This window comes from Ictidomys tridecemlineatus, chromosome 8 (genome assembly GCF_052094955.1).
Source record: "Ictidomys tridecemlineatus isolate mIctTri1 chromosome 8, mIctTri1.hap1, whole genome shotgun sequence".
Classification (NCBI taxonomy): domain Eukaryota; kingdom Metazoa; phylum Chordata; class Mammalia; order Rodentia; family Sciuridae; genus Ictidomys; species Ictidomys tridecemlineatus.
The window spans coordinates 127,899,474-127,916,633 of NC_135484.1; the positions used below are offsets into that span (position 1 = coordinate 127,899,474).

Genomic DNA, 17,160 nt, shown 5'->3' on the forward strand with positions numbered 1-17,160 from the left:
TTGATGCCTATTTGAAGTCTTCTGTGTATATTTTTGGTATTCATATTTATGGGAAGATAAATGCCTAATTGGACAAGAGGAGTACTATGTTGTTTGCTGTGTGTTTTAAGAATCATTAATACCAGCAGGGAAGTATTTTTGTATAATTATATAGGCTACCTATATTAATATGTTGTAAACCCTGGGGATTGATGCCTCACAGAGATGATTAAGGAAATCTGTGACTAAGGTCAGAGGCATATCCAAGTAACAACTTCATGAATAGTTCCCTTAAGACCTTTAGTTTTATCTTTTCCTTTTAAAAGAGATTTTTCAAAAGAAATTAATTTGATAAAAATTTAATTTCTCATATTAAACATACATAAAATTGAAAATATGATATAAACCATACCTGTAAAATTAACACATGTAATTGAATTTTGGTGTAAACAACAAAATCAGTTAAATTGAGAAATTAGGTTTTCAGGTGTTGTCTGAACAGGACATAAAATAATTGATTTTTAGCAAATTTATAGAATAATTCCAATTTTTTGGTTCATATCATCATTGTTTGCTTTTCAATATATTAAATAGCATGATATCTCTTGAGCCCACCATCAGTTCAATGACTAGAAAGTTACTAGTAGCTTAGTAACTTTGCTTTTATGTTCTTTCCTTCTTTCTTTCTAACTCAGAGTGATTATGGTTCTTTTTAAGAAAAATTTTAAAAGTTGTAGATGAACACAATACCTTCATTTGATTTATCTATTTTTATATGTGGGGCTGAGGATTAAACTCAGTGCCTCACATGTAGTAGGCAAATGCTCTACCACTGAGCTACAGCCCCAGCTACATAATCATGGTTTTGAATTTTGCATTCCTCACATACTTCTTTTAGTGATATATGATATTAAGTATGATATATACATAACTCCCTAATATGTATTAAGTACTGATATATATCACTTCCTTACATGTAATATATATATATATATATATATATATATTGATATGTATAGTATAATATATATATAAATATTAACCATTCACATACACATGGGAATGCCTAAATAATATGTTAAAGTTTACTTGTTTTTGAACTTATACAAAGGGTCTCATACTTCAATTTCAAGTATGTTTTGGGAACTCTTTTTACCTAACATTTGCTAATCAATTTTATCCAACGCATTTTGTGTAACTATATTTCATTTATTTTTCACTAATTGTCATTACTGCCAATTAAAAGAGTATAAATGCTATATCTATGGCCTTAATTTTTATTTTCCTAAAAACTAATGAGGTTGAACATAATTTAATTTTAGTTATTGCAATATATGGTTTCCCATCTTTGCAAAACCTTCTTGTAGATTCTGCCAATGTTCTATTGCATTGCTTGCCTTTTTTCCATACTTATAGAATATCTTTGTACTTGAATATTTTCTGTACTGTTTTTTGTTCTACAAAAATTTTCTCTCAGTTTTTTTTTGTTTTATTACTTTTTTCCCATCTTCCACCAGACCTCACCTCTTTTTTATTTTTATTTTAATTAGGTGTATATGACAGCAGGATGCATTTTGATTCATTGTACATAATTGCAGCACAACTTTTCATTTCTCTGGTTGTTCACAATGTAGCATCGCACCATATGTGCAGTCATACATGTACACAATGTAGTGTTGCACCATATCTGTAGTCATATATACACATAGGGTAATGATATCCCTCACATTCTACCATCTTTCCTGCCCCTATGTTCTCTCCCTCCCCCACTTTGCCCAATCAGAGTTCTAGTTTATTACTTTTAAAAAATTACTCTTGATAATCTGAAGCTCTTAACTTCAACATGAAGACCTTATTAATCTTTTCTTTAATGGCTTTGAAAAGAAATCCTTATCCATTCCAAAGTCAGAAAGTCATATTTTTCTACAAGGTTTCAAGTTGTATCCTTAATCCATCTGGATTTAATGTGTGTGAATGGTGGAGGGTAGGGATCCAAATTAATTTTCCAAATTGTTAACCAAATTCTAGCATAATTATTTAAAATGTTTATTTGTTTTCCATAGATGCTATAAAATCTTTCATATGTTAAAGTTCTATGTGGAGGGAGAAGGAGGAAGAAAAGTGGGGGAGAATATGCATGTATGTATCTGAGACCTGTATTCTGCTACATTGTTCAATTTGTGATTTTCTGCATCAATACCAGCCTATAGAGATGGAGAGGAGACCCAACATGGCAGCGAGCGCAGAGAGATCAACTCTCTGACCTCTTCAGCTGCACGGGCATAGGGAGTTGTAAACTGTCTAAATGCTGTTTGCTCAGGATCACTAGGCATTGCTGAGCTGATGCGGATCTGGGGCGAACAGTCTGGGCCTCTCAGAACACACACTGAGCCCTGATCGGCTGAACTCAAGCTCCTGTTCCCCTGCTTCTCGCAGCAAAACTTCTGTGACTCAGCACTAACAATCCTGCTGAAACAACTGGTCGGCCCTTCTGAACTTACGGAGGTAAATGCCAACCGAGCCTTCATAGGCAGTGGCCACAGGATTGAAACGAGGCTTGGGAGAGACAGTCAGGACCCACGCATTGCATTGATCACCCGGCAAAGGGAACGAACTGTCACCATTTGCATGGGATACCACCATGGCAGAGAACTGACGTCACCAGAACGCAGCGGAGGAGATAACTTCATTGAAACCAGCAGCGACAGGTGTGTAATCCCCTAGCCATCTCTCTCCACACAGCAGGGAAACCTTAAGGGCCCCTCCCAGCTCTCCCGTGAGCTCGATAGCCAGACCAAGGGAATCAGGAGTGGCGCGGGACTCGTGGTGTGGAACTCCCGGCTATCGCTCCCACCAGTGATGACAACTGAGATCTCTTGCACCAGCTACCGGGGGCGTGGCTACCGGAGGGCAAGCAAATTCGCTGGGGGTTCTCAGCCCCAAGCTCTACAAACTTAGGGTCTGAGGGAATGGCAAACAGGGAGAGTGTGCCCAGGCGTTCATGAAAACAGGGCTCCCAGGAGCAGCAGACCTGGCGTGTAGCCAGTATTGTGGTGAGCATCACTGGTCAGCAGGGCCTGGCTTGAGGGAAAGTGGGGAAGTGACTAGACACAAGAGAAGGCCCTAGACACTCAGGATTGGAGACCTGCCCAGTCTGGGAGGAAGAGCTGCTGCACAGTGATTGGTACCCACCTATTGAGAGGAGAAGTGTGGCCCAGTGGGCACAGCTCCACCTACTGGAAGAGAAGTTAATCAAACTCTAAGACTGCATTTACTAATATATTTTTTTTAATTTGGGTTTTTTTTATTTTCATTTTTTTGTTGTTGTTTTTTAATTTTTTAAAAAAATTTTGTATTTTTGTATTTTTAAAAAATTATTTTATTTATTTATTTTTTAAATTTAAATTTAAATTATTACTATTATTATATAAAATTTTTTTTCTTTTTTCTTTTCTATTTTTTTTCTTTTGTCTTTCATTTCTTTTCAATTTTCTTATTCCCCCTTCCTTGAATTCTACCTGCTTACTCTCATTCACTTTAGTGACTTCTTCCCTTCCCTTCTAATACCTTTCCTCCCAAGCATCAAATAAATTTATAGGAGTAAACAGTAACTCAGCAGTCAAACAGAAAAAGAAGTAACATGAGCAGCATGAAAAAGCAAGGAAGAAAAGGAGTACAAACAATGCAGGAAAGCCCAAATATTCAGGAGGACCTAGAGTCATCAGAAAAATGGTCATATAAAGAACTCAAGGAATACCTTAGACAGATGGAATGGAACCTTAAAGAGGATACGAGACAGCAAATTCAAACAGTGAAAGAACACATTGAAAATGAATTTCATAAACAGATAAAAGAAGAAGTTAAGCATCTTTTTCAGGAGATAGAGATTATAAAAAAAATCAAAAAATAATTCTAGAAATGAAGGAAACTATAAACCAAACTAAAAACTCAATTGAGAGTATCACTAACAGAGTGGAGCAAGCCAGAACATCAGATAATGAAGACAAAATATATCATCTTAAAAAGAGTCTAGCCAACTCAGAAAGGGTGGTAAGAAATCATGAGAAAAACATCTAAGAGATATGGGATAACATAAAAAAACCAAACATAAGAGTCATCGGGATAGAGGAAGGTATAGAGATTCAAACCAAGGGAATGAGTAAAATGCTGATGAAATAATTATAGATAACTTTCCAGAAATAAAAAAGGAAATGGATATACAAATTGTAGATGCATACAGGACACTGAGCATACAAAATCACAGTAGACCAACGCCAAGACACATTGTTATGAAGATATCCAATATACAGAACAAAGAGAAACTATTAAAAGCTACAAGAGAAAGGAGGCAGACTACATTCAGGGGTAAACCAATAAGGTTAACAACCAATTTTTTATCACAGACGCTGAAAGCGAGAAGATCCTGGAACAAAATATTTCAAACACTGAAAGACAATGGATGCCAACCAAGAATTCTGTATCCATCAAAATTAAGCTTCAGGTACGACATCAAAATAAAAATCTTTCATGATAAACAAAAGCTAAAAGAATTTGCATCCAGAAAACCAGCATTGCAAAGCATCTTGAGCAAAACACTACATGAGGATGAAACGAAAAACAATAAACAAAACCATCAGTGGGAAGTGCCTCAGTAAAGACAGAGGGCGGGGGGGGGGAAGCTAATCATGGAGAAACAAACTAAATTAAAAAAAGATAAATAATCAAACATGGCTGGAATTACAAACCATATATCAATAGTAACTCTAAACGTTAATGGCCTAAACTCTCCAATAAAGCAACATAGGCTGGTAACATGGATTAAAAAAACAAATCCAACAATATGCTGCCTCCAGGAGACACACCTGATTGGAAAAGACATACACAGGCTGAAGGTGAAAGGTTGGGAAAAAATATAACACGCACACGATCCTCGTAAGCATGCAGGGATGGCCATCCTCATATCGAATAAAATCGACTTCAAGACTAAGTTAATCAAAAGGGACAAGGAAGGACATTATATACTGTTAAAAGGAACCATTCACCAACAAGATATAACAATTATCAATATTTATGCACCAAATAATGGTGCTGCGACGTTCATAAAAGAAAATCTCCTCAAGTTCAAGAATCAAATAGACCACAACACAATAATTATGGGTGACTTCATCACACCTCTCTCACCATTGGACAGATCCTCCAAACAAAAGTTGAATAAAGAAACTATAGAACTCAATATCACAATCAATAACCTAGACTTCACTGATATATACAGAATATATCAACCGTCATCAAGTTGATATACTTTTCTCTGAGAAGCACATGGATCCTTCTCAAAAATAGACCATATATTATGTCATAGGGCAACCTCAGTAAATATGAAGGGGTGGAGATAATACGATGCATTTTATCTGATCATAATGGAATGAAACTGGAAATCAATGATAAAAGAAGGAAGGAAAAATCATCCATCACATGGAAAATGAACAATATGTTACTGAATGATCAATGGGTTACAGAAGACATAAAGGAGGAAATCAAAAAATTCTTAGACATAAATGAAAATACAAACACAACGTATCGAAATCTATGGGACACAATGAAAGCAGTTTTAAGAGGGAAATTAATCACCTGGAGGTCATTCCTAAAAAAAAAAAAAAAAAGGAAAAACCAACAAATAAATGAGCTCACACTTCATTTCAAAGCCCTAGAAAAGGAAGACCAAAACAACAGCAAATGTAGCAGAAGGCAAGAAATAATTAAAATCAGAGCGGATATCAACGAAATTGAAACAAAAGAAACTATTGAAAAAATTAACAAAACTAAAAGTTGGTTCTTCGAAAAAATAAATAAGATTGACAGACCTTTAGCCATGCTAACGAAGAGAAGAAGAGAGAGAACTCAAATTACTAACATACGGGATGAAAAAGGCAAGATCACAACAGATGCTACAGAAATACAGAAGACAATTAGAAATTATTTTGAAAACCTATATTCCAATAAAATAGAAGATAGTGAAGACATCGATAAATTTCTTAAGTCATATGATTTTACCAGACTGAGTCAGGAGGATAAACACAATTTGAACAGACCAATATCAATGGATGAAATAGAAGAAGCAATCAAAAAACTACCAACCAAGGAAAGCCCAGGACCGAATGGGTATACAGCGGAGTTTTACCAAACCTTTAAAGAAGAATTAATACCAATACTTTTCAAGTTATTTCAGGAAATAGAAAAAGAGGGAGCTCTTCCAAATTCATTCTATGAGGCTAACATCACCCTGATTCCGAAACCACACAAAGACACCTCAAAGAAAGAAAACTACAGACCAATATCTCTGATGAACCTAGATGCAAAAATCCTCAATAAAATTCTGGTGAATCAGATACAAAGGCACATGAAAAAAATTGTGCACCGTGATCAAGTAGGATTCATCCCTGGGATGCAAGGATGGTTCAATATACAGAAATCAAATAATGTTATTCACCACATCAATAGACTTAAAGATAAGAACCATATGATCATCTCGATAGACGCAGAAAAAGCATTCAACAAAGTACAGCATCCCTTTATGTTCAAAACATTAGAAAAACTAGGGATAACAGGAACCTACCTCGACATTGTAAAAGCTATCTATGCTAAGCCTCAGGCTAGCATCATTCTGAATGGAGAAAAATTGAAGGCATTCTCTCTAAAATCTGGAACAAGACAGGGATGCCCTCTATCACCACTTCTATTCAATATAGTTCTCGAAACACTGGCCAGAGCAATTAGACAGAGGAAAGAAATTAAAGGCATAAAAATAGGAAAAGAAGGAAAAGAAGAACTTAAGTTATCACTATTTGTGGTTGACATGATTCTATACCTAGAAGACCCAAAAGGGTCTACAAAAAAACTACTAGAACTAATAAATGAATTCAGCAAAGTGGCAGGATATAAACGCAACACGCATAAATCAAAGGAATTTCTGTATATCAGCGACAAAACTTCTGAAACAGAAATGAAGAAAAGCAATCCATTCACAATATCCTAAAAAAAAAAATACTTGGGAATCAACCTAACAAAAGAGGTGAAAGATTTATACAATGAAAACTACAGAACCTTAAAGAGAGAAGTATAAGATCTTAGAAGATGGAAAAATATATCCTGTTCATGGATAGGCAGAACTAACATCATCAAAATGGCAATATTACCTAAAGTTCTCTATAGATTTAATGCAATGCCAATCAAAATCCCAATGGCATTTCTTGTAGAAATAGATAAAGCAATCATGAAATTCATATGGAAAAATAAAAGACCCAGAATAGCAAAAGCAATTCTAAGCAGGAAGTGTGAATCAGGCGGTATAGCGATACCAGATTTCAAACTATATTACAGAGCAATAGTAACAAAAACAGCATGGTACTGGTACCAAAACAGGCGGGTGGACCAATGGTACAGAATAGAGGACACAGAGACTAATCCACAAAGTTACAACTATCTTATATTTGGTAAAGGGGCTAAAAGCATGCAATGGAGGAAGGATAGCATCTTCAACTAATGGTGTTGGGAAAACTGGAAATCCATATGCAACAAAATGAAACTGAATCCCCTCCTCTCGCCATGCACAATAGTTAACTCAAAATGGATCAAGGAACTTGATATCAATCAGAGACTCTGCGTCTGATAGAAGAAAAAGTTGGCTCCGATCTACATATTGTGGGGTCGGGCTCCAAATTCCTTAATAGGATACCCATAGCACAAGAGTTAACAACAAGAATCAACAAATGGGACTTACTTAAACTAAAAAGATTTTTCTCAGCAAGAGAAACAATAAGAGAGGTAAATAGGAAGCCTACATCATGGGAACAAATTTTTACTCCTCACACTTCAGATAGATCCCTAATATCCAGAATATACAAAGAACTCAAAAAATTAGATAATAAGATAAAAAATAACCCAATCAACAAATGGGCCAAGGACCTGAACAGACACTTCTCAGATGAGGACATACAATCAATCAACAAGTACATGAAAAAATGTTCACCATCTCTAGCAGTCAGAGAAATGCAAATCAAAACCACCCTAAGATACCATCTCACTCCAGTCAGACTGGCAGCCATTATGAAGTCAAACAACAACAAGTGCTGGCAAGGATGTGGGGAAAAGGGTACACTTATACATTGCTGGTGGGATTGCAAATTGGTGCGGCCAATTTGGAAAGCAGTATAGAGATTCCTGGAAAAGCTGGGAATAGAACCACCGTTGACCCAGCGATTGCCCTTCTCGGACTATTCTCTGAAGAACTTAAAAGAGTGTACTACAGGGATACTGCCTCATGGATGTTCAGACCAGCACAATTCACAATAGCTAGACTGTGGAACCAACCCAGATGCCCTTCAATAGATGAATGGATAAAAAAAATGTGGCATTTATACACCATGGAGTACTACACAGCACTAAAAAATGACAAAATCATGGAATTTGCAGGGAAATGGATGGCACTAGAGCAGATTATGCTTAGTGAAGCTAGCCAATCCCTAAAAAACAAATGCCAAATGTCTTCTTTGATATAATGAGAGCAACTAAGAACAGAGCAGGGACGAAGAGCAGGAAGAAAAGATTAACATTAAACAGAGACATGAGGTGGGAGGGAAAGGGAGAGAAAAGGGAAATTGCATGGAAATGGAGGGTGACCCTCATTGTTATACAAAATTACATATAAGAGGTTGTGAGGGGAATGGGAAAATAAACAAGGAGAGAAATGAATTACAGTAGATGGGGTAGAGAGAGAAGATGGGAGGGGAGAGGAGGGGGGATAGTAGAGGATAGAAAAGGTAGCAGAATACAACAGTTACTAAAAGTTATTATATTAAACTGTGGATATGTAACCGATGTGATTCTGCAATCTGTATTTGGGGTAAAAATGGGAGTTCATAACCCACTTGAATCTAATGTATGAAATATGATATGTCAAGAGCTTTGTAATGTTTTCAACAACCAATAAAAATAAAATAAAAAAATAAAAAATACCAGCCTATATCAATTATTATATATTTATTAAGAGTCTCAATATTCAGTAGGACAGGGACTCCTATTTAGAAGTATTTTGCTAGTTTAACTCTTTATGGTTCAATGTATATTTAGAAACAATTTTTCCAGTTCTACAAAAAGTGCCAAATTTTTAATGAAGTTTCACATATTTATTACTGAACCAACTGAAACCAGTACTACAGGACCCTCATGGCCAAAGAAAGTGACATTTCCAGTTAAGTATTCCCAACTGTCTGAGCAGCAGTGACATTTTCAGCTTGATATGATAAAATGATCATAACCTTGATACAGCATAAAATATGTGTGCCATTTCAGATATAATTCCTTATACACCCATTTTGATTCTCTTCCAGTATCTCCTCTTGGAGTTGTATCTGATTTTATTATCAGTTTTCATTCAAATACCTTCATGTGGGATAGGTTGATTTTTTATTTTGTTTCTTGGCCAGGAATCATTTGACCCTGAAATTCTTGTGAGAAGGGTAAGAATCCTAAAACAGAATTTCTCAGTTATCTGTATCACAGGGTAGTGACACGTGCATTGTTGGCATTTATTAAGAAATTCCAAACTTCACAGGCTCACACAAAAAGCCCTGTTCCAGGTGCTTCTGCTGGAGTGATATTCATGTCTCTGAACAAATGGCTAAAATCCTGCATTTTCTCAATGTGGAATGCTCTCAATAGCCAACTTCTGGTCCTGATGCCCAGTATATTGTTCATGCCATGGGTAGCCTACAGTGGGCCAATTTGAAGGAAGTACCTCGCTTCTGCCATCCAGGTGAAGCAAAGTAAGAATTCTTGTGCTCCTGGGTGGTGTTCCATGAACCATGGCATGCCCTGGAATCTATAGCACCAACTAAGCTGCTCCTTCCTGGGTACTCCCTTGATTGCTGTCTTCCCACCAGACCTTGGGTTAGAGCAGTGGCCAAACTGGACCTTCTCTTGAAAATGCCTTTAGAATACACTTGCCCCTCATGTTTTATGCGGCCCTGGCCATTCTGCAGGGGCCTAATGTCTTAGGATTATTTTATGGATAATATGATTCAAATGTAAATGCCCTTCCAAAATGCATATATTAGAAGATGCTTGTTAATTTTTGGTGAAATAATAATGAGGAAAAAGTGAATTGACCATAAACTGTGATGATATATTTGTCAATTTATCTTTGTAGTTCCATTAACTTTTTATTTTATCTTTTTTTATGATGAGAAATTTTAGTCACTATTACAACTCTCTCACTGTAAATGTCTTCCCTTACTCTTGCTGACTGTGCACTCTCAAAAGGCTGAGATAAGGTCCTGCATTTTTCCTTTTTAATATTTTTCTTTGATTAGTGCATTATAGTTATACATAATAGTTGTGTTCATCTGGACAAAAATTAAATATGTGTGGAATTTTATTTACTCCATTTCAGTTTAGGTTCCCCTTCCTTCCCTCCCTTTATCGCTCCCACTATTCTCCTTCCTTTACTGGTCTTCTTTTCACTGTTTATTTTTGATTGGCATTTTATAGATACACATAAAAGTGGATTCACTGTGATATAGTTATATATGTGCATGGCATAGTTTTGTTAAATTCATTCTACATTTCCTTCCCTTTTCCTCCTCATCCCCATCTCCTTCTATTACATTGATCTTCCCTATTTCTTTATCGTATCTGACCTCACTCTCTTTTTTCATTATTTTACACTGGCTTCTGCATATGAGAGAAAATATTTGACCCTTGATTTTCTGAGACTGGCTTATTTCATAAACATGTTGCTCTTCAGTTCTATTAATTTAGCAGTAAATGCCATAATTCCATTCTTCTTTATGGATGAGTAGAATTCCACTGTGTACATTTCACACATTTTTCTAATCCACTCATCTATCGATGAGCATCTGGGTGGGTTCCATGACTTGGCTCTTATGAGTTTTGTTATAAACATTGATGTATCTGTATCACTATTGTATGGTGATTTTAGTTCTTTTAGATAAATACTGAGGAGTGGGATAGCTGGGTCATATGGTGGTTCCCTTCCTAGTTTTTGTATCAACTTTAAAAAAATAATTTCTATTTTATTTTTTGGTAGCTTTTTCAACTTTTCAAAATATTTTACAGATTATTTATAGGTAATTTTCAGTTATATGTTCAACTAGGAAAGACTTAAAAAGTAGAGGAAACAGTGAAATGAAACACAAGGTTACTGTAGGAACTGGCTTCCACTTCTTTGGTGATACAGCGGGAAGAGAATTTAGAAATTCAGGGAGGGACTTGCAGAGCTGAGATTCAGACTAAAAAGAAAGGTCTCCACTTGTCTGTGGCTCATGACTCTGAAGCACTGAGCAGGGTTTGAGGTGCATCTGATTCTGTTTACTCTTTAGAGGCACCTAAGACCACCAAAAGAGCTGAAGATTGGAATTATCGCTGTTTTTGATTTAGGTGCTATTGCGGGAAGCCATCTGTAAACTGTGCCTGAACTAAAGCACTGTTGAAACCATTAGGCAGAAAAGTCTGATGTCAGGAACTTCCAGTAACAACCCTGCTGTTTGAAGAATGCCTGATTCACATGGTGTCTTACCCAGCTACCTCACAAGTTCAGGACAGCACCAGAGATGGGGTGACCTGCTGGAGCCACAGAGCCTCTTGGAGATGGGTGTGGCTTGTCAAAATGCCAATCAATCTGTTTATTGCAAGACCTCTGCCCCAGTGAAAAGCAAGCAAGAATCAAAACTCCTCCCACTGAAACCTGCCTTTGAGGTACTCCCCCTTAAATAAACAATCAGGATCCTTTTTCAGTTGTTGAGTTCCAGCTCCTATTAGGACTGGAAGATACGTCAGGTGCTCCGCTTTTCATAACTGATTTCTGGCTCTCTCTTTATTTCTTACTGATTATTTCAGATTTTTTATTTCCCAGGTGGCTCACACCTCCTGAGCATGAACCTACACTGGTTGGGTGCTGCTCACCTTATCATATGCTATTATGGGGTCATGTTCAAAGGAATACAAATCGAAAGAGTATGGTAACTATTTTTAGTTTTTCCCCTCCAAACAACTAGTTGGTACATACCTATAGAAAACAAAATCAATATGTCAAAAAATACCTGCATTCTCATGTTTAGTGCAGTACTATTCACAGTAGTCAGGATGTGGAATTAACCTAAATGTCCATCAACACATAAAGAAAATCGATCTCTCTCTCTCTCTCTCTCTCTCTCTCTCTCTCTCTCTCTCTCTCACTCACACACACACACACACACACACACACACACACACACACACACACACACACTGCAATACTATTAGCCATAAAAAGCATGAAATTCTCTCTTTTGCAATAATGGGATGGGCCTTGAGGACAGTAAGTGCACAGAAAGACAAATGTTGCATGAACTCTCTCAGAAGCGGAATCTAAAAAAGTTGATTGTATAGTAAATTGTAGATCCTGGAGATATGAGAGAATGTTGGTAGAGGGTGATCCAAAATTATAATGTTGTTATTCAGTAAGTTGTGGTGTACTATTGCATGGCAGAATAAATACAACTAATAATAATTAAAATAGCTACAAGAATTTGAATGTACTCACCATAAATAAATGATAAAATTTAAGATAATGGATACAGTAATTATCCTAAGTTGGTTGATTCCTAATATACCCATGAATCAAAATATTGCATTGTACCTCATATATAGGTCCAAATATTTTGTGTTCAAAAAAAGCAAAAGAAGGTGAGGAAATTTCTTCTTACCTTGTCTGTTTCATATCTCATGATGACTCTCATTGATTAGATCCTAATTGGAAGGCATCTTGCAAAGAAAAAAATGTAGCTTTAAATTAGCAAACCCAACATCACAGAGAAGTACAAGGGAGATTGGTAGTTGAAAATTTGATATCCAGCACAGTGCCCATTTTGAGTACTCAGCATCCATACTTTACACGAACGTATAAACTTCTGTAACAACTTTATTCGTCTGCCTAACAATTTGTAGATATTATTCATACAAATGTGGATGCTTTCATTATTCTTAACAAGAACAAAAATATCTAAAGGTCATTTTATTTGTTCATTGAAAACATATTTATTTTATTTCTATCACAGTAATCCCAGATATGCATTCAACAATGGCTTCCCCTTGTATTTCCTTTATGGTGTCATTTGAAGAGACAAAGTTTTTGATTTAAAAATTCCAATCTATAATTTTTTAAAAATAAATAGTGTCTTAAGTAATGTCTGCCTATTCCAAGGTTTTTATGCTTTTATATTTTATTCTAGAAGAGATGTAGTTTTAACTTTTATGCTTTATATTTTAGGTCTATTCATTTCAAGTTAATCTTGGGTTTGGTGTGAGGAAGAAGTTGAGTTTCAAATTTTTCCATAGCACATATAGCAGTTCCAATACCATTTGTTGAAAAGACTATTTTTTTACTTATTAAATAATATTAGCATCTTTAAAAAATAATATTCCTATATGTATGGATCTATTTTTGGACACTGCATTCTTCTCTTGACTTGTCTGTGCTTAGGTTAGTATGGCAGTGTTTTGATTATGGCAGTTTTATAGTGAATCTAATCTAGTCTAATATATAATTCTTCTATATTTATTTTTCTGTTTTAATACAGTTTTGTGTATTTTGAATTTACATATTAGCTTTAGAATTAGCTTGTTGATTTATTACAAAATTGGTTGGTATGGCAGTGTTCTATTGATACTACAACAAATTACCACAAACTTTGTGGCTTTAAACAATTTATTTTGATGTTGTTTCAATGTTTATGCCCTTCTAAATTCTTTTAAACTTAATTCTCAATTGCAACAGTATTAAAAATTCTTTTGAAGGTAATTAGGACATGTGGTCATTGCCCCTTGTATTAGTGCTCTTATGAAGAGCTTGATAGTGTAAGTTTGTTCCTTTTACTCTTCTGGCATGTGAGACACAGATTTCTGCCCTTTTTGCCATGTGAGTATGCCATTAGAAGATGCCAGATAGCAATGCTTCGTTATATACTGAATTTATCGGATCCTTGATCTTGGATTTCCTAGTCTCCTGAAGCTCAAACAACATATTTATGCTGTTTATTAATTATCCAGGTAAGATATTTTATCATAGCAGCAGAAACAGACTAAGTCAATTGATCTTCTTTTCTGGAGGTGAGAAGTAAGAAAGATTTATGGAATTAGTTGCTATCTGAGATATAGCATGTAAGAAGCATGCTTTACCATACTCTGGATTCAAGAAAAACTTTTTTTTGTTTCTATCACTTCTAAAGGAAAATTCATTTGTTTTGTAGTATTGGGGATTGAAAGGAAATTCATTGTACTAAATGATTATTTGCTTTTCTTGTAAGAATTTTTATTTAGATCCCATACTTGACATATTTTTTCTACCCCCAACATCTTTGCTTCTGTCAGAGTTACCTATATCTATTTCTTTCACTTTATGATCTTAGCAGTGCATTACAAAGCAATATCCCTAGCATGAAATAAGGGGTGCATGAAGTGAAGGACTGACTAAAAGTTCCTTTTTTATATTAACACATGCTCAAAATAAAATTTTATGGGAGTGTTTATTTTTTAAAAGTAGTTTTAAGAGAACAGGATACTTGAATAAGACACATTACTTCTCAAGGGGGGAAAAAAAACCCCAAACCTCCAAAGCCCTCTGCTAAGGTGGCACCAATAATTCAAGAAACCAAGATAAAAAGATTATGATCTATTTCATCTTATAAACAGGATGAAATACTTATAAAAACATTTAAGTCCTCTTATCATTTGCAAAGAAATCAGTAAAATTAACACAAGGATGTTTTGGAAGGTTTAAGGGTCACATTCAGAAGTAAACAGAACATTTTCTAATTCTAGAAATTAAAATGAGAATTTTCATTAGCTGCTTGATTCTACTATGCCTGAGCAGAAATAATTTGAATAATAAACTATCAAAAAAGGTCTATAGCTTCAAAACTAACATCAACAATTCCTCATAAAATGCTTATGTCTAGTAAAGTATTTTTTTCTTTGTTCTGTTCCTTTGCCCTACTGTATCTATGTTTGAGTTCAATGAACATTACACTTTGCAACTTCTCCTTAAAACAAAGAAAGTACAAATGGAAAAAAGTAAGCCTGAGAAGTCCTAGAGCCCTAGAGCATTTTCTCTGGCTGACCATGGCCATTTCTGTTTCAATCCAAGGCTCAAAGCCTCTTTTGGGAACAAGAATCATAGCTTTGCTATTAGATTACCCTGTCAAAGGCCATCAGATAGACAGGTATTTACCCGGTGGTTAACCTCAAGCTTTGGGGTAATGATGAAAACAACAATAACAACAATTAAAATTTCCTATTGAAACCTTTAAAAAATTTTCTGATGCTTAAGGAAAATAACTTTGCCCATATTCATGTGTCCTGGAGCCAATCACATCAACTTATATTTGAGTGAATTAGAAATTAGAGCAAATTTCATTATTATATCTATTTAGCTGATAAATGGCACTTCACCAATGACCTTTTTTAAAAAATATAACCTTTAACAAGAACTCATAAGTAGCATTGATTATGCCCCAAGAGATGGTGGCCCCATGGTAATTCAGATGGGTTCCTCTGAAAATATTTTTCAGTTTTCAGTCCTATTCTTGCTGGATCATTTTGAAAACATGAAGGAAAGACTGAAATTCCCTACAAATCTGAGACCAAAATGTGAGTTTTTACATTAATAAGAAAAAAACAAGAATCCCAATATGGCACCAATAGACCTCCCAGAGATGAAGTCATTGATTGAATAAGCACTGTGAGTAGCTGCAGAAGGCAGATGCTCCTTAATGGGACATGAAAACCAAAGGAAAGGACATCACTGACTTTGTATTCAAAAGAATGGGCACCAAGCCTTGATAATACCTTCCAATTTTATAGCATTTCATGAAATGAAAGCCTGATAAGTGTTTGAGAATTTGTCATGATGCTTGTGGTCTTGAAGCAATCAATGTCTGAACTCTTTTCAATGGAGTGAAAATGTCTTCTGTTGTTCCTGAAAGTACAGCCATGCCATGGATTTCAAACTCTGGGGCATTGAATGCATTTAAAGAAGGCACAGTAAATCTTCATACAAAGCAGGGTGTGGCTCCATGCATGTATGTCAGAATACACTCTACTGTCATTGTTGTGATTTGAATGTGAGGTGTCCTCTAAAGCTCATGGGTGAGACAGTGCAAGAAGGTTCACAGGAGAAATGTTTGGGTTGCGAGAGTCTTAACCCAATCAGTGAATTAATTCCTGATGGGATTAATTGAGTGGTAGCTGGAGGCAGGTGGGATGAAGCTGGAGAAAGTGGTTAATTTGGGTGTGGCCATGGGGTATATATTTCGTATCTGGAGAGTAGAGTCTCTTTCTCTGTTTCTTGATCACCATCCTGATGTGGGCTGCTGCCCTCTGCTACCCTCTCCTGCCATGATATTCAGCCTCACCTCAAGCCCTGAGGAATGGAGCCGGCCTTCTATGGAATAAAACCTCTGAAACCGTGAGCCCTCAAATACACCTTTCCTCCTTGCTGTTGTTCTGGTCAGATCCTTTAGCTACAACAGTAAAAAAAGCTGACTAAAATAGTCATGTATGTCCAAATTTATCAAATAAAAAAAGTTTAAAAAAAAGCTGGGTGTGGCGATGCATACCTGTAGTATCAGCAATTTGGGACCCTGAGATAGGAGATTGCAAGTTTGAGTTCAGACTTAGCAACTTACAGGGCGTCCTTTTTTTACCCTGTTTCAAAAAGGAAACAAAACAAAAAAAAAATAGGGCTTGGTATGTGGCTTATTGTTAAAGTGCCTCTGTGTTCAATCCCTGGTATGTACCCCACTCCCCTCTCCCCCAATCCTCATTCAGACCAAACATAAGTGCCAGTATAGTTACTTTCTAAATTCATGGAGGAAAAGTCCTGACAAACAAATTTTGACGTCCATCCTTCCTTAACTGAAGTAGTGTATCTGGAGTTTTTATTCCATATGGTCGCTGTTCAAAGAGAATTTTCTAAATATGAAATGTGATTGCTACATTGTTGAATGCTACATAGCAGTCACACAAGTAAGGATTCATTTCACTAACATTTATAATGTAAGGTGATATATCTTGTTTTGAAGATGTTAGGAGATATGGCCTCTTTTCATGAGTTTCTGAATTCATCAT

The 17,160-nt window shown here is 35.8% G+C and overlaps 1 pseudogene; it reads right to left on the reverse strand.

Annotated features, from left to right (window-relative positions):
- Window positions 1-15,479: 15,479 nt before the first annotated feature.
- On the reverse strand, window positions 15,480-17,160 carry LOC101960469 (mitochondrial nicotinamide adenine dinucleotide transporter SLC25A51-like; annotated as a pseudogene).